The sequence below is a fragment of the Mirounga angustirostris genome, unplaced genomic scaffold (genome assembly GCF_029215605.1).
Source record: "Mirounga angustirostris isolate CCGP_5_RB_7025 unplaced genomic scaffold, mMirAng1.0.hap1 SCAF_16, whole genome shotgun sequence".
In the NCBI taxonomy this organism is placed as follows: Eukaryota; Metazoa; Chordata; class Mammalia; order Carnivora; family Phocidae; genus Mirounga; species Mirounga angustirostris.
The window spans coordinates 20,977,985-20,995,282 of NW_026991724.1; the positions used below are offsets into that span (position 1 = coordinate 20,977,985).

The 17,298-nt window shown below is 36.3% G+C and overlaps 1 non-coding gene across 1 annotated transcript; it reads left to right on the forward strand.

The window, feature by feature from the left end:
- Positions 1–5,316: 5,316 nt before the first annotated feature.
- On the forward strand, positions 5,317–5,502 carry LOC123856267 (U2 spliceosomal RNA). The gene has a single exon (XR_006793680.1). It is a non-coding gene; the product is annotated as a U2 spliceosomal RNA (small nuclear RNA).
- Positions 5,503–17,298: the final 11,796 nt, after the last annotated feature.

Consider the following 17,298-nt stretch of genomic DNA (forward strand, 5'->3'; position numbering starts at 1 on the left):
TGCCATGTTTAGTTTCAACACTCAACTACCACCTTCACTGTCACAGGGCAAGTACTGCTGTTCAGTTAATCCATTTACGCCTTCATTTGGTATTTCATGTACAATAAATAACATGGTAGATTGTGCTCAGCACGTGCTAACAATGACACATAAATTAGACACAGCTGCTCCCCTCATGGGGTTCAAAATCTGGTGTTGTCTCAAAGTACATGGACTTTCACTTTTCTGTTTAGCATGATTTTCTTTGCTTGTAGGTCCCCGCTATCAGCTTCACTGAGTAATCTCTAGCTTGTGTATCCCGATTTTATTGAGTAATCACTCCGATGTTCTCCCACTTCAACCCTCCACTGTCTGTGTCATTCTCTATGGCTCTTTTGTTCATATCTTCACCACAGGAGCTATTTCACTGGGGCTAAGTCACTTTTCTAAGTCACTCCTTCATTTGACAATGATTTTTGGTGAGCCAAAGGGGCAAATCTGACATTCTTTTCTGCATTGACAGGGCCAAATACAATGCCTGGATTACAGAAAGTACTGAATATTTGATGGATGAGTTAGTTCTGACATCTTCCCTAGAGACTTGTGTAGCACTAAGTATCTGTAGGCTGAATTCAGAAGAATTTCATTAGGATACTGAAAAATTACTGGTTTTGGATTACTATCAAGGATGTTTTTTCTAAGAGTCCAATATCTGTTAAAGTCCCTATATGTTCATTAATTTGGGGCAGATTGTTATCTTTCAGTTTTACACATCATTAAAATGAAATGGTATTTGAAATACAGTGTTTTGACTGAAGTAAAAAGTGAGGATCTGACCAAGGTAGAAAATTTAATAAGGGTAAAATTATATCGTGATGCCTTCCAATGGATTGGTGAATTTGACCTGGTGCCTTATTCTCGGTTACAGAAATGAGTCATGCTGTTTTTATTTCAAATACATTATATTATAGGACTTTCTCCATAGGATAAATTTTTTTCACTATTCTTTTGATGTAACTGGTTTGAAGATTTAAGTTCTAAATATGCATAACTGTAAAACTTCTGTGAGTTAAAATGATCCTTTAGAAAAACCATAAAGCAATGTTTACATATAATAGCTTCAAAATATTTGTGTTGAAAAGCTGTCACTTCTGTACAAAATAACCCTGGACTCATGCAAATCATCTCAGCTTTAAAATACGAAATACTTTTACAAAAGAAATGATAGGGTTTCAGAGAAAGCACAGGTTGGTTTTTAAAGTATAGAAAGGTTGCAGATAATCAGAGACCCTTCTGAAATGGAATTTTCATGTATACTCACTGAATTTGTAGAAAAGCATTCCAAAAAGACAACAAGTACTTCAAAGCAAGTGGCAGGTTTGAAAATTTTGCTAACTTTCCTTTATCTATTTTCACTTTTCCCAGAACATATGTTTTGCAGTAGTTTTATTAGCAAGTGGAGAAGACACCACTGTCCAAAATCTGTGGTGTGATTAGCATTATTGAATGGCAGGTTTTGTGTTACTCATGTTTATTTTATGCCTTCCCAAACCATCTGCTTCCTTGTGGTATGTCTTATTCAGATAATGAGAAACAGTGACAGTAGAGGTGTATAATTCCACTGCAATTCTAATGGTTCCTGACATTTTGGGTTTGGGTTTCTATTTTTCTGAATGTCCTAGGCAAAACTGAAAAACATGGTCACTGCTTAAGAAACAAAACCTAGAAATAATTCACTCATTCATTTGACTCAAATTTAATGAGTATTTACTCAGAGCCAGGTACCAAACAAGAACGTGTGGTTACTTATACCTATGTATAAGACACTATTTACATCCATAACAATCTAGTAAGGGAGAGAGACAGACAAAGTGTAGTGTCATAAGGGCTAAGGTAGAGTTGGATAAAACTATGATGGCATGGAAAGAAGAAGTGGAAGTGTTCATTCCAAGAATGCACTGGAGTCTTAAAGCATTTAATTACAAGTATAAGGAGTAAAAAAGCTGCCAGGGAGTATTTCGGATCAAAGCACCTACATTGACCATGGTATCCATAGAAATGTGAAAGAGTTTGCTGTTGAGAAATTTTAATTACTTTGGTTTGGCTGGAATACAGGGTATCATGGGAAAACATAAGAGAAAGAGACTTTGCAACTTGGTAACGATTACTAGTACATACCGAGCCTTCAGTACATGCTGTGTGCTGTGCACTTTCTCTCATTTAAACCCTCCAACAAATTAGAAGACTGAAACAATGGTACTATTTTCCTTATTTTACAGATTAGAAAGCTGAGTTTCAGAGAGTTTCAGTGGCATATTGATTTAGACAATATCCACTCCAACGGGGTAATTCTGGAGCAATTAATAATGGGGCTATTTATAGAGCTGTAGACATGGTTTAAACCAGTGGTTCTCCAAGTGTTGTCTCTAGACCAACATTTACAGCATCACTTGAGAATTTGCTAGAAATGCAAATTCTCAGGGCCAATCCTGGCACTACTAAATCCAAAACTCTGGGGGCGGGGCCAGCAATCTCTGCTCTGACAAGTCCTCCAGGTGAGTCTGATGCAGGCTATAGTTTGAGAACCACAGGTCTAGGGAAGCGACAGTAGACGGTGCAGTGCTGTGAGGTTAGAAACACAGGGGGAGATGAGATGTTATCATTCTGAGGTCTGAAAGAAGAGAAGGCAGTTGTTAGAACCAGATACTGTTAAATCTTCCTGAAATGGCCTCTTGCTTAAAATCTTACTGTGGTTTCCATGACATATTTTTTTTTCCTTGTTGATTTCTGAAAATAAATCGCAGGTTTCATGGATTCAGTAAACAGAGACCTGGGTTTGGTTATCAATTTGGCATGTGACCAGCCATGCAATCTTAGAAAACCACCTTAAAGTCCCTAAGCCTATGTTTGTTTCATTTGTTAAATTAGTTTAATATTAGTGTCCACCTCATAGAATTTTTATAAAATTGAAATGATTTAATATTGAGAAGAAAATATAGAATAGCCCATGTTAAATATGTTATATGTTACCTGTTACTCGTGATATTTTGTTATTACTGTTATCATTATTATTCTTCCTTCTCTGTTTTTTCCAGGGTTATCCTTCCTTTTCTGACATTTTACTTGAATTTATTTTTCCCTTTTGTTGATTCTTGTCTCTTCATTGTACATATATACCCTAGGCTATCTTTAATATCAATTTTATAATAACTCTCAATTTATATCTTTGGCCCCATCTATCCTTTAATTTCTAAAATTATATATCTAATAGTCCACTACTAGATAGCTCGTACTGCTCATAACACACACAACATCAAAACAAATAAAATCAAACAAGCAACCAACAACAGATAAATAATAATAAGAAGAATCACCATTCATTTACCCTGCCACCTGTGACAGAAATCTGGGAAGCTTCTTAGATTCCTTCCTCTGCCTACAAAAACTCATCTACAGATTTTAACAAGTAAGTCCTGTTGATTTTCATAAATTATAAACTCTTTTGACATCTTCATTCCTGGAGCCTAACTTGTTAACTCAGCTGGATTAACACAAAAGCTTTAAACATCTTTTTCCTTGAAATACATCACACATTTCCAACCCTTCTTCATCCTCTACCCCACTTAGCAGAGTGCTCTTTCTCAAACCAGAACAAAAAATAAACAATAAACCCAAAAAACAAATTAAGACCATATAAATTCCCGACTTAAATCTCTTTTAGGATCCACATTGCTTATAGAATACATCCATAGCTGTTTAACTTGACATAAAGGGTCACTGTCTGACTCCTACCTACTCTTATATGAGGGTTGCATGGTGTAGTGGTTGAGAGTGGGACTTTATGGAGTCATATTGCCTGGGCTTAAAATATGCCTTCACCTCTTCTTGCTTGTCACCTTGAGCATGTAGGACAGGCACCTTCTGTTTATCCCTCCTGACCCACACCATACCCTTTACGTGCTCTTTGCCAAGGAAGGTGATATGTCTGACCTCATCAGTTAGTTATCCTGTCCTGTGGTACCACTTGGATTTGGCCACTGAAAGCCATCATCAGGAACTGTGGTGTAGCCACAGAGGGTTCCCTTCCTGCTGAGTTGCCAAAGGTTGATAGTGCCTGTCTACTGAAGGTTACATCTGCTGTAATAAAAACCTCTCGAGTTTGCTTTTTATGGGTTTTGATAACTTCCTTCTCTTGTATGATAGTGTCCTCCCCTATGTGACCAGTCCCTCCTCAGTCTGGGTAACTGGGGTCTGGCTTTTTCTTGAATTCTGGCTGGTAACTGAGTTTCTGCCTTAGAACAATGCTTATAACAACTTCCCCCAACTGAATGATCCATTTTGTTTTTGCTATACATCTATTGCACTACATTCCTTACTCTGAATCCCAGTTCCTTGAAGTTCATGATTCAGGATGATTCAGGTCCTGTCTGAAGAGACTGCTACCAAGTTGTGTTATGGGTTTCCACCATGTAACTGTTTGTGGATGATTCCATGGTGGATGGTTCAGTAGTCAGGTAAGACTCTGGGGGCTTTCAGGGTCTGGAGCTGGGGAAGAGGGAATTATTTCCTATCCAACCCCCTGGGGGGTTGTCAAATGTAAGGCCAAGAAGGCAAGGGGTCAGTATCACAGCTATTAAGTAGCTGGATTGAACTGTTAGGGAGCCTCATGACAAAGCAATGGTTTGGTCTCAAGGTTCCCACTCTTAATTGTCTGAAGTATTCCAATGTCACCCAGTCAAGTTGTTGGATTGAGACATCTTCATCCCTGGATGATTTTTTTCTTTTAATCAATCGTTAGAATTTTTTTTTTTATTTTTTAAAAATGGTTCTGACTATATATAGGTATTTTCCCCCTGAGCTCTCCTGGAGGAGGCTAGGGTTTTATTGTCAGTGTTTTCTCTTTTTTCTTCCATCCAATCAATGCCTTCATCATCTTCCCAAGAGAATTTTGGAATTATGAGACTCACCCCATTGCACCTTGATCAAAAATCTATTCTAGGGGCACCTGGGTGGCTCAGTCGTTGGGCGTCTGCCTTCGGCTCGGGTCATGATCCGGGGTTCTGGGATCGAGCCCCGCATCAGGCTCCCTGCTCAGCGGGAAGCCTGCTTCTCCCTCTTCTACTCCCCCTGCTTGTGTTACCTCTCTCGCTGTGTCCCTCTCTGTCAAATAAATAAATAAAATAAATAAATAAAATCTTTAAAAAAAATCTATTCTATTTTCTGCAGATTTATGTCCAGGCCCTTTTCATATACTCTATATCATTTAATCTCAAAAAAATACCTGTGAAATTTCTATCACCAGTATCCCTGTTTTGCAAATAATGAAAGAGACACTCAATCGCTTCTCAGCCTTTTGGCTAAGATCAAGTGTAATAAAAGAGACACTCAGAAAGCTTAGGATGTTTTTCCATAGTCACAGAATAGGCCAATGGCAGAGAGAGAATTTTGAATTTTCTCTATATTTTCTGTTAAAGGCAAAAGGTATTTTAATATTGCACTTTTGTTTAAAGTATGATTGTTTAATATGAAGGTAGGCTAAAATATTTCAAACTAGTAAGTAGCTTTACATTTCAAAAATAAAATCTAAAATCATCCAGCTCAAGCATATCATATAGTAAAGGATGTGACTTCCTTGTGTTTAATATACTGCATTTCTTGTTCATTTATGGAGTTTGGAGTTCATAAAGAATGATCCAATGTGTTATTTTTTATAAGTTAGATTTGCATGCCTCATGTTGTATGTTGTTCCTAACTCCAATTTCTTCTGGTCAGCTCTCTGCCCTGTACTGGGCTAGGCAACCATGGGGAAAATGTCTTTGGTACTTTCTCTCCAAGAGTAAATAGCTAAATGATAAATATTTTTAAGGAGTGGAACTTCATTTCTGGTAGATCTGGCTCATTCTAGAAGACTAAGATTCTTTTTAAGTCTCCACACCTAAGATGCCAGTTCTTCTTTTTAAAGTAGAGATCTATCCTGAAACCTCTTTAGCTAATTTTTTTTTTTTTTTTGGCTCCAAGTAGTTTCCCTAACTATGAAAAAATTTCATTACAGAAATGGATGTTTCCTGCCATGATTCAGGATGATTCAGGTCCTGTTCTGAAGAGACTGCTACCAAGTTGTGTTATGGGTTTCCACCATGTAACTGTTTGTGGATGATTCCATGGTGGATGGTTCAGTAGTCAGGTAAGACTCTGGGGGCTGTCAGGGTCTGGAGTTGGGGAAGAGGGAGTTATTTCCTATCCTCAACAACATTATATCTTTCCCAGAAAAAATAGACATAGCTCAGATCCAAACTAAATCCATCCAACCAAACATTAACTTTCCATATTCTTTATCATGTGAGTCAGTTGTCCTGTTTTTCTGTTACATATATTTATAAATATTCTCTTCATTTGTTCTTTCTCTGAACCTATAATTTATTTGTCTCTTCCATTTTAATAATAACAAGAACAGGTATTTTTTTTTTTTTTTAACCCTGAGCCCTAGTAGCTTCTGCCTTATTCCTTTGCTTTGTTGACTGCCAACTTCTTGAGAGCATAGTTGAAAACTTGGTCTTTCTGCTTCCTTTCATGTGAATCATGCTCCATATAGCTTGTGTTTCTCAATACCCTACTAGAGTCCCTCTGAATCTATTCCTCAGTGCAGACACTCCGCACCTGGAGCTCCTTGAATGTCCAGCCCACAACAGGGTCAACCCTGTATGTGAGGGACACATTGCCCTAAGTGGGGCAGTGAGAGTGTCATACTCATCTGGACTTAGTGGGATCCAGAGGGATCTGGACTTTGTTATGACAATAGTTTCAGTCTTCCCTTTTGTGTTGTAATGCATTTCTGACAATAAAAGATCCTGCTGGAAGAACTGTAAAAATTTGAGCTCTGGGATCTGAGCTACATGGATTCTGCTATCTTCATTCATTTCTTGTATCTTGTATTTGTCATATCATGTATTTTTCCTGAAGCACAAAGTATTCTTAACATTAGCTGAAACAATGTCTTAACTATAATAGAGCCCCAAATAAAACAAAAATAAATTATAATCAACACTGGGATGAAAATACCCAGGAGAAAATAATGATATTCTTCCTTTTTTAATGACAAACACAAAATAATATAATTTATTTTATTTGGCTTTCAAGAAAACTGAGACCAAATAAGAAGTGAGAAAGTAGCCATAATATAACTCCTTATGACCATAACACTCAGTTTCATTTGTTACCAGAATTTTTATTTCTATTTTCAATATTTTTCTCTAGTCCTATTTTCTTATTCTTACTTTTATTTGTTTTATTTTATTTTATTTTATTTTATTTTATTTTATTTTATTTTATTTTATTTTATTTTATTTTATTTTATTTTATGCCTTTATGTTGTAGTTCACCTTAAATATTTGCGGGGGGGAGAGTAAGACAGCATACAAATAAATGCATAATAAATAAGACACACTGACAGTTGTTTTATTCTCCTAGAAACTAAAGGGATAATGGCTTATGAAAGCATCCTCCTAGGTAAGAGGGTGAGGTGGTCGTTTGAGGAGTATTTGTATGAGAGAATATTCTGGGGTGGATGTGGTGCTCATACTGTAAGAATGCTAAGGACACAGAATAAAAATAGTTGTGAGGTTGCGGTATTTGTGGCCATGGTTTCAACACAACAGCTCTAATATTAAAACTAAGCATAATGGGGAAAAAAAAATCAATGCCTTCTCTTGCAATAATTTGTTTTCACTTATTTTCCCTGTAGGCTGCAAGAAGGTACCTATTTTTAGTTTTTAAGGTGCTGATGAAGGGAACTAATTCCCAAAGGGGGGCAGTATTGTTGAAACACCTTGGAGTTGCCCCTCTGCAAACTCCAGTGGTCTTTCCTCTTGGTAGAAAAACCACCAATTTAATTTCAGAGACCCATGAGAAGGTAAATTTTACTGGGCTTCATTTTACTCTCTATCTCATGCTTTGCTTTGAAAAGGCATGGAGATAGCTGCAAAAGTCAGTATCCAACTGAAATCTTGAGGTAGGATTATATACAGTGGCCTGGCACAGTAACTAATCTGAAATCATTACTTATCCTTACCTGATTCCCTGAGTATGCATTCAGTTAGTTAGGAACTTAGATGGAGGAGTCCTATTGGCACTGTTAAATATTCCTCACAAATTCCACTGGCTGAATCTGAGCATTTCATTTTAATAAGGTCAACTGACGACTGGAATGTTTCTGCAGACAGGGGTCCCGTGGTCTGGATAATAAGTCTTATGAGGAACAAGTAAAGTAAGTTTTTGATTTTTTTTAACAGAAAAGAGAAGATTAAAATTCTTATCAACACTGGAAGATCAACAGAGATAGAAGGAAGTTGTCTAGGAAGGTGTGGCTGGTGATGGCAAAGCTAGAGTTAAAAAAACTATAGAATCATAAAAAGGACTTCTTCATTCACTCAGAAATAGAATGAGGTGAGTCAAAAGAAAATGGTTTTCCTTGTTCGGGTAGTGTTCTTTATAGTTCGGTTTCAATTCTCTCCCAATAATATAAGCTGAAACTAACTTATAGTCTAATTCCAGTTGTTCTTTTATCAGAGACTTCTCAGATGCCACGGTGTGGCAGCATGTCCAGCTTATTCAATGAAGGAATTGATACAGGGTAGAAAGGCATGATTCTGGAATGTATCACATTTTCTGTACTTTTTGGCCTTGCTAGAAAAACCTTCACCCAGCTTATAGCTAACTATATTTTTACGGCATATCCTAGATACTGTGATGTGTTGGGTATTGTTCTATGCACTTAAAATAGGGACAATAATGTCCATCCCTTCCTTTAGGGACTTAATACACCTGAGGGAGGGCTCTATGTACAAACACAAAATTTCTAAAGAAAACTGAAATTGCTGAAATTGTAAGTATAAATAGGCAGTGCCTTGCCCTCACTGTATCTCAGTTTCCCATCTGTGAACTGAGACCACTGATTCTTTAAAAAGCCTTTCCGGTTTTGAAGTAAGTATGACTAGTACTTAATCATCAGGTACCTGGAGCTACCACCTACCCTCTCACAAGAAGGTGGGCTTTCCAAGGCATTCTGAGAATCCCACTGCAGCCTCCAGGCATGTGCTAAAACAGCGAATCTCTATGGTGTCATAAACTCTCTGTGTGTTCACAATGGTAAACATCTCACCCCAACAGTTGACTTATGTCTGCTTTTTAAACAATTGCAACAGATGGTTGACACTTGAACAGAATACATAATTAGTTTTGCAATCTAACACTTCATTCTTATTTGTTCTTTCTCAAAGGAGAGAAGCTGTGCCTTATGCCATTGGGTCTAATCTGTTAGTTTAATCAGAAGTCGTGCTATCAAAGTTCTCAGGAGAGATGGGCTGTGGGAGGATTCCTAATCCCAGCATTTCGGGGACATTAAAAAAAGCTGGGAGGAGGTGGAGAGAAGACATCTCAGTACTTTTTAAAAACTCATGCCTCATTCTTATTTGTGTTCCAGATGAGGGAAGCTTTTATATGTTTTTCCTCATTTCTTCCACTTTACCTCCCTTAGCCTCAATTTCTTCATCTGGGTTAGTAATCCCTAACTCAGAGGCTGCTCTGAAAAATAAATGGAATAACTCCTGGAAATACCTAGCATAGAGACTGACATGTAGCAGATGCTCCCCAAATATCCATTTTCACTATGGATGAATTTAGGCAAAACTAAAGGGACATAAATTCCTACTTGTTTTGACACTATTCATGTGGTTCAAGTTATGACCTTGTAACCACTTGCTCGGCCAGTAACTTTCCTGAACCCATGTTTCAGAAAGGAGCCTCCATCAGTGTTTCTCTCTCTTCCTTATGGCATCTCCTTAGCAGACTGCTTCTCCACACTCTTTAACCAGGGTAGATCCTATGTTAACAGAAGTCCCTGGAGGCCCAGAAATCCTTCTTTAACCAACATTCTTATTCCCCATGTGAATCTATTCCAAATTCCACTCCTTTCTCTGAGTTAAGAAATCTTAACTCTAACATGCCATTCCCCCAAAGTTTAAATTTATAGAATAGAGCTATTGTCAACTTACTTGTTATCTGTATGTCATATTCATGAAGATTTTGATATTCAACCAACTTGAATTTGTCAGAGAACTATGCTGTTTCAGAGAACAGAACAAAAGGTCTAAGAGTAGAAGGCACAGAGTTGTCAAAAAACAGAATTTGCTGTATCAGAAGAAAATAATTCTACTTTACTTAAAGTGTCCTAAAGCTATCCAATGACCCTTGGTCAGAGGTAATGCTGCATTTATTGCAGAAAATATTATATGCCATCAAAGGCCACACTAAGATTTGGTAATTCAGTGAACTTTATACAACTCAAGAAGGGAGTGGTCCATTCCTTTGAAGAATGTAGTCTTTAGGGAAAGGGTTGGGGGGAGTATAATCGAGAATAATTTATAAAATTTAAAGAAATTAAGTAATGTAAACTATAAAGAAAGTTAATTGGAATATCTTAAGAATTCAATCACCATAGTGAAGAAATATATATTTATTGAGCTCTATGCTAAGTAATTTACATACTTCATATATAAGAAATGTGGTAACATATGCAATGTTCTTAGCATAGAGGGTGGCATGTAGTGAACGCTTAGGAGATGCTGACTACTATTATCTCATTCAATTTCAGAAACATTTCTGTTTTGCAGATGCAGAAAATCAGGCTCTGAATATTTGGGCAGGCAGGCAAACTTCACAAAAAGAGAATGCAGCAAAATCAGGATTCCAAGTGAATCAGACATTAAATTTCATCCATTTTTCTGCTATGCTACATGACTCGCATTGAAGGTAAAAGGATTTTTCTTTCAGAGAATGCCCCATTACTCATTCACATCTTATCTTGCCAGATGCAAACAATTCTATCACAGGTAGAGGATACTCAAGATCTGCTTTCAAGTGATACATAAACCCACTGTGAGAATTTTAGGGCACTTCAAATTGATTCACTCATTCAACAAATATTTAATGAGCATCTTATGTGTCAGAAACTATTCTAGGCACTGGGGGTACTAAAAGAAAACATTTACTTTAAAACAAATTTATGGAGTAAGCAGGAATATCTACCTCTACTCAAAATTTTTGACTCAGAATAACATTTCTATTACTGGTCATACTGACTACACTCATTTTTTAAAAAGATTTATATTTATTTATTTGAAAGAGAGAGTGCATAGGAGCTGGGGGGAGGGGCAGTGGGAGAGGAAGAGGGAAAAGCCGACTCTCCGCTGAGCAAGGAGCCTGATGCAGGGATGGATCCCAGGACCTTGGGATCATAACCTGAGCCCCTGAGCCAAAGACAGATGCTTAACTGACTGAGTCACCCAGGTGCCCTGACTATACTCATTTTTGAGTACAAATTCTGTATCAGACTCTATAGGTACTGAGGTACAATGATAAAACAAAGTCCTTGGCTTTGTTTATGAAAATGTATATAATCATAACAGAAAACTGTAAAATGTGTAAGACATAAAGACAAAGTTTCTTACAGTTCCAACCTCCGAGGACAAACAACTTTAATATGTTTGTGTATTTTCTAAATTAATTAAATACCATTCCACACACATATTTGCAATTTACATATCATTATATATACTGTTTTATGGTTTATTTTAAAGTAAGTTTTAACATTTACAGAGCACAGTAAACAAAGTTAACCTATGTGTGCCCCTGTATGTCCTAACTAAATCAAAGATATCTATAGAACCTCAGAAAGTTTCTCCTGATCATCTAAGTCAACACCGTCTCCAGAGGTAACCACTATTCTGATGTCTATCACCATATATTAATTTTGCCTGTTCTTAAGTTTCATAAAAATTGAATTATGCGGGATATACTCTTTCTTGACTGGTTTATTCCACACAACATTTTGCTATGTGTTGCTTTTAATTTAGCATGACATAATAAGTAGTTTCCTTCAGCAAATTTCATTCAACAGAGATTTATGGAGTGTTAACAAGGTGATAGGCACTGGCCTAGTGTGTGTGCAGGGGTATTCACTATATCTGTTATTATTCAATGATAAATTGATGTCTGAACAAATAAGAAGGGAAATTTTTATAAAAGGTATAAACATTTGGAAAGAAGAGATTAAAATTATTTTTGTTTTGATGGTGAATTGACTGTTTACACAGAGTTTTTAAATAATATATAAGAATTAATGCAATATTTGGTAAGGTGGATGAAGAAAAGATATATTTAACAAGTTTTTTTTTTTTCTTTTTTAACAATGTACATGTGGAAATTAAAATAGAGTCTTTTATTTTTTAAAGTAATTACTGGGTGCTAACCAGGCATTTGGCCTTCTTATTGGTATATGGGGATAAAATAAGTTAACAAAAGAAACAAAATTCTTGACCATATTGCTTACATACTCCAGAGAGGAAAAATTAAATATAATCAATAAAGACAATCAACAAATAACATCAATAAATAACATTGTGTATGGTATGCTGCAACCTGAAAAGTATTTCAGAAGTGAAAAAATTAGCAAGGTAAGGACAGATTGGAAATTCAAAGGGGATGTAGTTCTAAATAGAAAGATTATAGTCCCAAATTACTGTAAACAGACCGGTTTAACATTAGAATGGGGGAAAAAAAAGGTCACTGAATAAGAAAAAAAGAATCTGGATTTAAACCTAAATATGTATCATATTTTAATGCATAAAAGATACATTATTTTAATTCAGTGGAAAGAGAGGTGTGTTATTTATTACACGGAGCTGGAACAGTCACTATCCATCTGGAAGTAAATAAAAGTGAACTAGTCTCTCATATTGTGCATAAAAAGAAATCCCATTTAGAATACAGACCTCCACTAAATATAAAAATGATGATAACAAAAAGGATATCGAAATTATCTCATGAAGAGCTAGGAAGTGAATGTATCTTTTATTCATTAAATACATATTTATTGATCTTTATGCTAGGTGCCTGAGGCATATAAATGAACAAAACATTAAACTCCATGTTTAATGGCTAGCAGACAATAAATAGCAAGTGAAATAAATAATTATGACCTATTCTGTCAGGAAGTAACAATGGCTATGGAAGAAAGGAATAAAAAAAAGTAAAACAGTGAAAGAGAGATTATGAATGCTTTGGCCATAGTGGGTGGGTGCAGAGTAGGTCAAGTTATAATACTAAGTAATTTCATAAAGTGAACTCACTGAAAATGTGGCATTTGAGAAAAGACTTGAAGAAGGTGAACTGGTTACTTGGAGATTCCTTAGGCAACAGAACTCAAGCAGAGTCAAATCTGATACAAAGGCTCTAATGTAAGAGCACGCCTAAAGTATTTAAGAAAAAGTAAGGTAGGTATGTGGCTACAAGAAAGTGGGGAATTAACAGATAATATTGAATCAGGTCATATATAGCATTGTAGGCCCTTTTAAGAATTTGGCACACAACTACTATATCTGGAAAGCCAGAAGTTAAGTCCTATTAGACAACAGAGAAACTAGAAATCTTACTGAGCTACATATAATAATAACAAAAAGGAAATAGATAAACAATATATTCAGGGTGAAAAAGTACTTGCAATAGCTAAGATATACTGTATCTATACTATATACTAAAAAGGAAATGCATTAAGTGTACTGAAGACAATTCACAGAAGCAAAACGCAGAATAGTTCAACAGACATGGAAATTTTAATTTTTTTACATTTATTTTTTGTTTTAAAAGATTTTATTTATTTATTTGAAAGAGAGAAAGAGAGAGAGAGCATGAGTGGGGGTGGGGCAGAGGGCGAAGGAGAAGCAGACTCTCCACTGAGCAGGGAGCCCGACTCATAGGGCTGGATCCCAGGACCCTGAGATCATGACCTGAGCCAAAGGCAGACGCTTAACCCACTGAGCCACCCAGGCTCCCCAGACATGGAAATTTTATTTACCTTCTTAGAAAACTCAGTGGAAATTAAAATAAGAGTAACATACGAATATACGTCTGTAACATGGGAATAAATACAAAAAAATAAAAATCGGCATTTTTGAAGCAGTCTGTCAACATCTAGTAACTTAATGACATTTATTTGAAGTATAATTTAAAGTTATTATTCTCACACCTTTTAAAGTCTCTTTTATCAGAATTAATTCAAACACTGATTAGAAAGTTTTGACCATACAGCCTGATGGTGTGTGCGTGTGTGTGCACATGCATGCACATGCACATGCAGAGTGTACTCATGTACATATATTCATAGGTGTTTCTGGATGGGCTCAAGATTGGAAACAAGATGCCCAGTGGCTTTGGCTTTGGCACACCACCCTGCTTTAATCATAAATTTGTCTTTTTTGTTCTATACATAGGGATATGTATAGACTTGTACAGGTGTATATATATATTTTTTTTTCCAAATTAATATTCATTGTGCATAAATTTTCAAGCTTACAAAAACAGCCTTAACACCCTTTCTTTTATTCCAATATCCTTATTGTATAGTTGTGGAAACTGAGGCCACCCCAAAACACCCAACTTTACATAGTTTGTGAATAACAAAGCCAAACACAGCTCTTTTTCTCTTTCTCTCTCCCCGCCGCCCCCCTTTCTTTCTAACCATGCCAATGTTCTCTTTGGAAAAAGAGCCTGAGAATGTTGAATTAAATGTGCCCACATAATATAAAGCTCACTTGTCTTCTCTGAGTCCACTCTGCATTTTTTCCACTGTGTTCCAGCGTATTCCAACTTTTTAAAAGTTTTTGTGTGAAATAAAGTACCATGCAAAAGTTCTTTGTACTCGGGACACATTTGTTCTTTGATTATTGTGTTATATTTCCCATTACAGGGACATCACTGAGAAACATGTGGCCAACAAACTGCATTGGAGTGGAGATGGGAGAATTACTGGGAAGTGCACGCAGCTCTATGGACAAGTGACAAAGGGTTCTGAAGGCACTGATGCCAACACATTCACATTAGAAAAGACAAAAGAAAGAACATTTTGTCCCAAGATTTAAAAAAAAAAAAAAAGACAAATACAAATGTCAACAGAAGTCCATAGCTGTTTTAAATTTTATCCCGAGTGGAAAAATCAAGGTTTTTCAACTTTGTTGAACACTTTCTTTGGGCAATAAAGATTATACTTATTTAAAACTATATCTTTAATTAACTTGATCTAGATTATCTACAATTTATATAGATAAAATAGCTAAGACCAAGAAAATAACCTGTCCAAGCTCACACAGTTATCAGTATTGCCAGAACCAGACTTGTATTTTCTGACACCACTGTTCTCCCATTCCTGTCCTCACAGAACAACCTGGAATGAGGTAGAGAATGACTATAGAAAACAGAATCCATAGTTAAAGGAACACAAAAGTGAAAAAAAAAAAAAGTATTGTCAAAAACATATACCTACTATAACTGCATGGAATACATCTTCTGCAACACAGATATCAACTTTGTATTTAGTGGACATAGATAAAAGTTACATGCTGCACACCAGCATTGGGGAATTAGTTTCTTGAAGGTGGGAGACAGTTGTTTCATCTCCTATCATTACCATCTTTGTATCCTTTTCTTTCAATACATTTTTTTCACTTTTGAGCACCTTGAAATCATGGGGTATATCTTTGATTTCTGGTCCTTGGGTAACCTTAATAATGATCACAAAGCAGGTATGGATAAATGTTTAATGAATATGAATGGGTGACACTTCTACTTGTGGACATGGGAACTCAGGAAGCTGTTAGTGTCTCCCAAACCCCTCATCACTAAAATCTCTGGTTATTCTCTTTTTTTCTCTCCCCATACCCTGCCTCTGTTTGTATGCAGACTGACACTTCCCGAGTACTGTCACTCAGAATCATTCAATATGTATGACGCTTTATTTTTTAGTGTGATATCAGAACTAATTAGTCTTCCTGTGTAAACTGATCTTTTATTAGAAATACAATTTTGGGGGAGCTTTCTATAGGCTAGTGACTGTTCTAGATGTTAGGGAAAAATACGCAAATATCACTTCTGTATTCGTGTAGAAAACTCACAGATGCACAAGGAACTAGGGAGCACTAAGAACCCTATTTAGAGATGAGACCTGGGGAGGTGGGTATAGGGGAAGGCAGTGGAGTTTTGGGGGAGGCTTTTTCATATTGATGGATCTGCATGTATGCAGGGCAAATGGTACCTGAAAATGTCAGAGAAAATATATGTTCATGATTGTGGAGTGTGTATGTTTATTTGGAATGATAGGAAGGAGGAGATAAACTCTGAGAGATAGCAAAGAAAAGTGATAAAATCTGGGAGAAAGCAGTACCAAATTATACATGGCTTTGTAAACATAGCTTAATAGCTTACATATTATCAAGCACTTTGAAGGTTACTGAATGGTTTTAAGTAAGGGGAATGTTATAATCAGATTGCTTTTAAGAGAGATTACTCAGTCTAGCCAAGGGTTTATCAATCTTACGAATTCTTTCAAAGAACCAGCTCCTAGTTTCATTGATCTGTTCTACTATTCTTTTGGTTTCTATTTCATTGATTTCTGCTCTGATCTTTATTATTTCTCTTCTCCTGCTGGGTTTAAGCTTAATTTGCTGTTCTTTCTCCAGCTCCTTTAGGTGGAGGGTTAGGTTGTGTTTTTGAGACCTTTCTTGTTTCTTGAGGAAGGCTTGTATTGTTATGTACTTTCCTCTTAGGACCACCTTTGCAGCATCCCAAAGATTTTGAACAGTTGTGTTTTCATTTTCACTGGTTTCCATGAATTCTTTTAATTCTTCTTTAATTTCCTGGGTGACCCATTTATTCTTTAGTAGGATGCTCTTTAGCCTCCATGTATTTGAGTTCTTTCCGACGTTCCTCTTGTGATTGAGTTCTAGTTTCAAAGCACTGTGGTCCAAAAACATACAGGGAAGGAACGCAGTCTTTTGGTACAGGTTGAGACCTGATTTGTGACTTAGGATGTGATCTATTCTGGAGAATGTTCCATGGGCACTAGAGAAGAATGTGTATTCTTTGCTTTGGGATGGAATGTTCTGAATATATCTGTGAAGTCCATTTGGTCCAGTGTGTCATTTTAAAGTCTTTATTTCCTTGTTGATCTTTTGCTTAGATGATCTGTCCATTTCAGTGAGGGGGGTGGTTAAAGTCCCCTACTATTATTGCATTGTTGTCCATGTGTTTCTTTGATTTTGTTACTAATTGGCTTATATAATTGGCTGCTCCCATGTTAGGGGCATAGATATTTACAATAGTTAGATCTTCTTGTTGGATAGACCCTTTAAGTATGATATAGTGTCCTTCCTCACTATAGTCTTTGGTTTAAAATCTAATTTGTCTGATATAAGGATTGCCACCCCAGCTTTC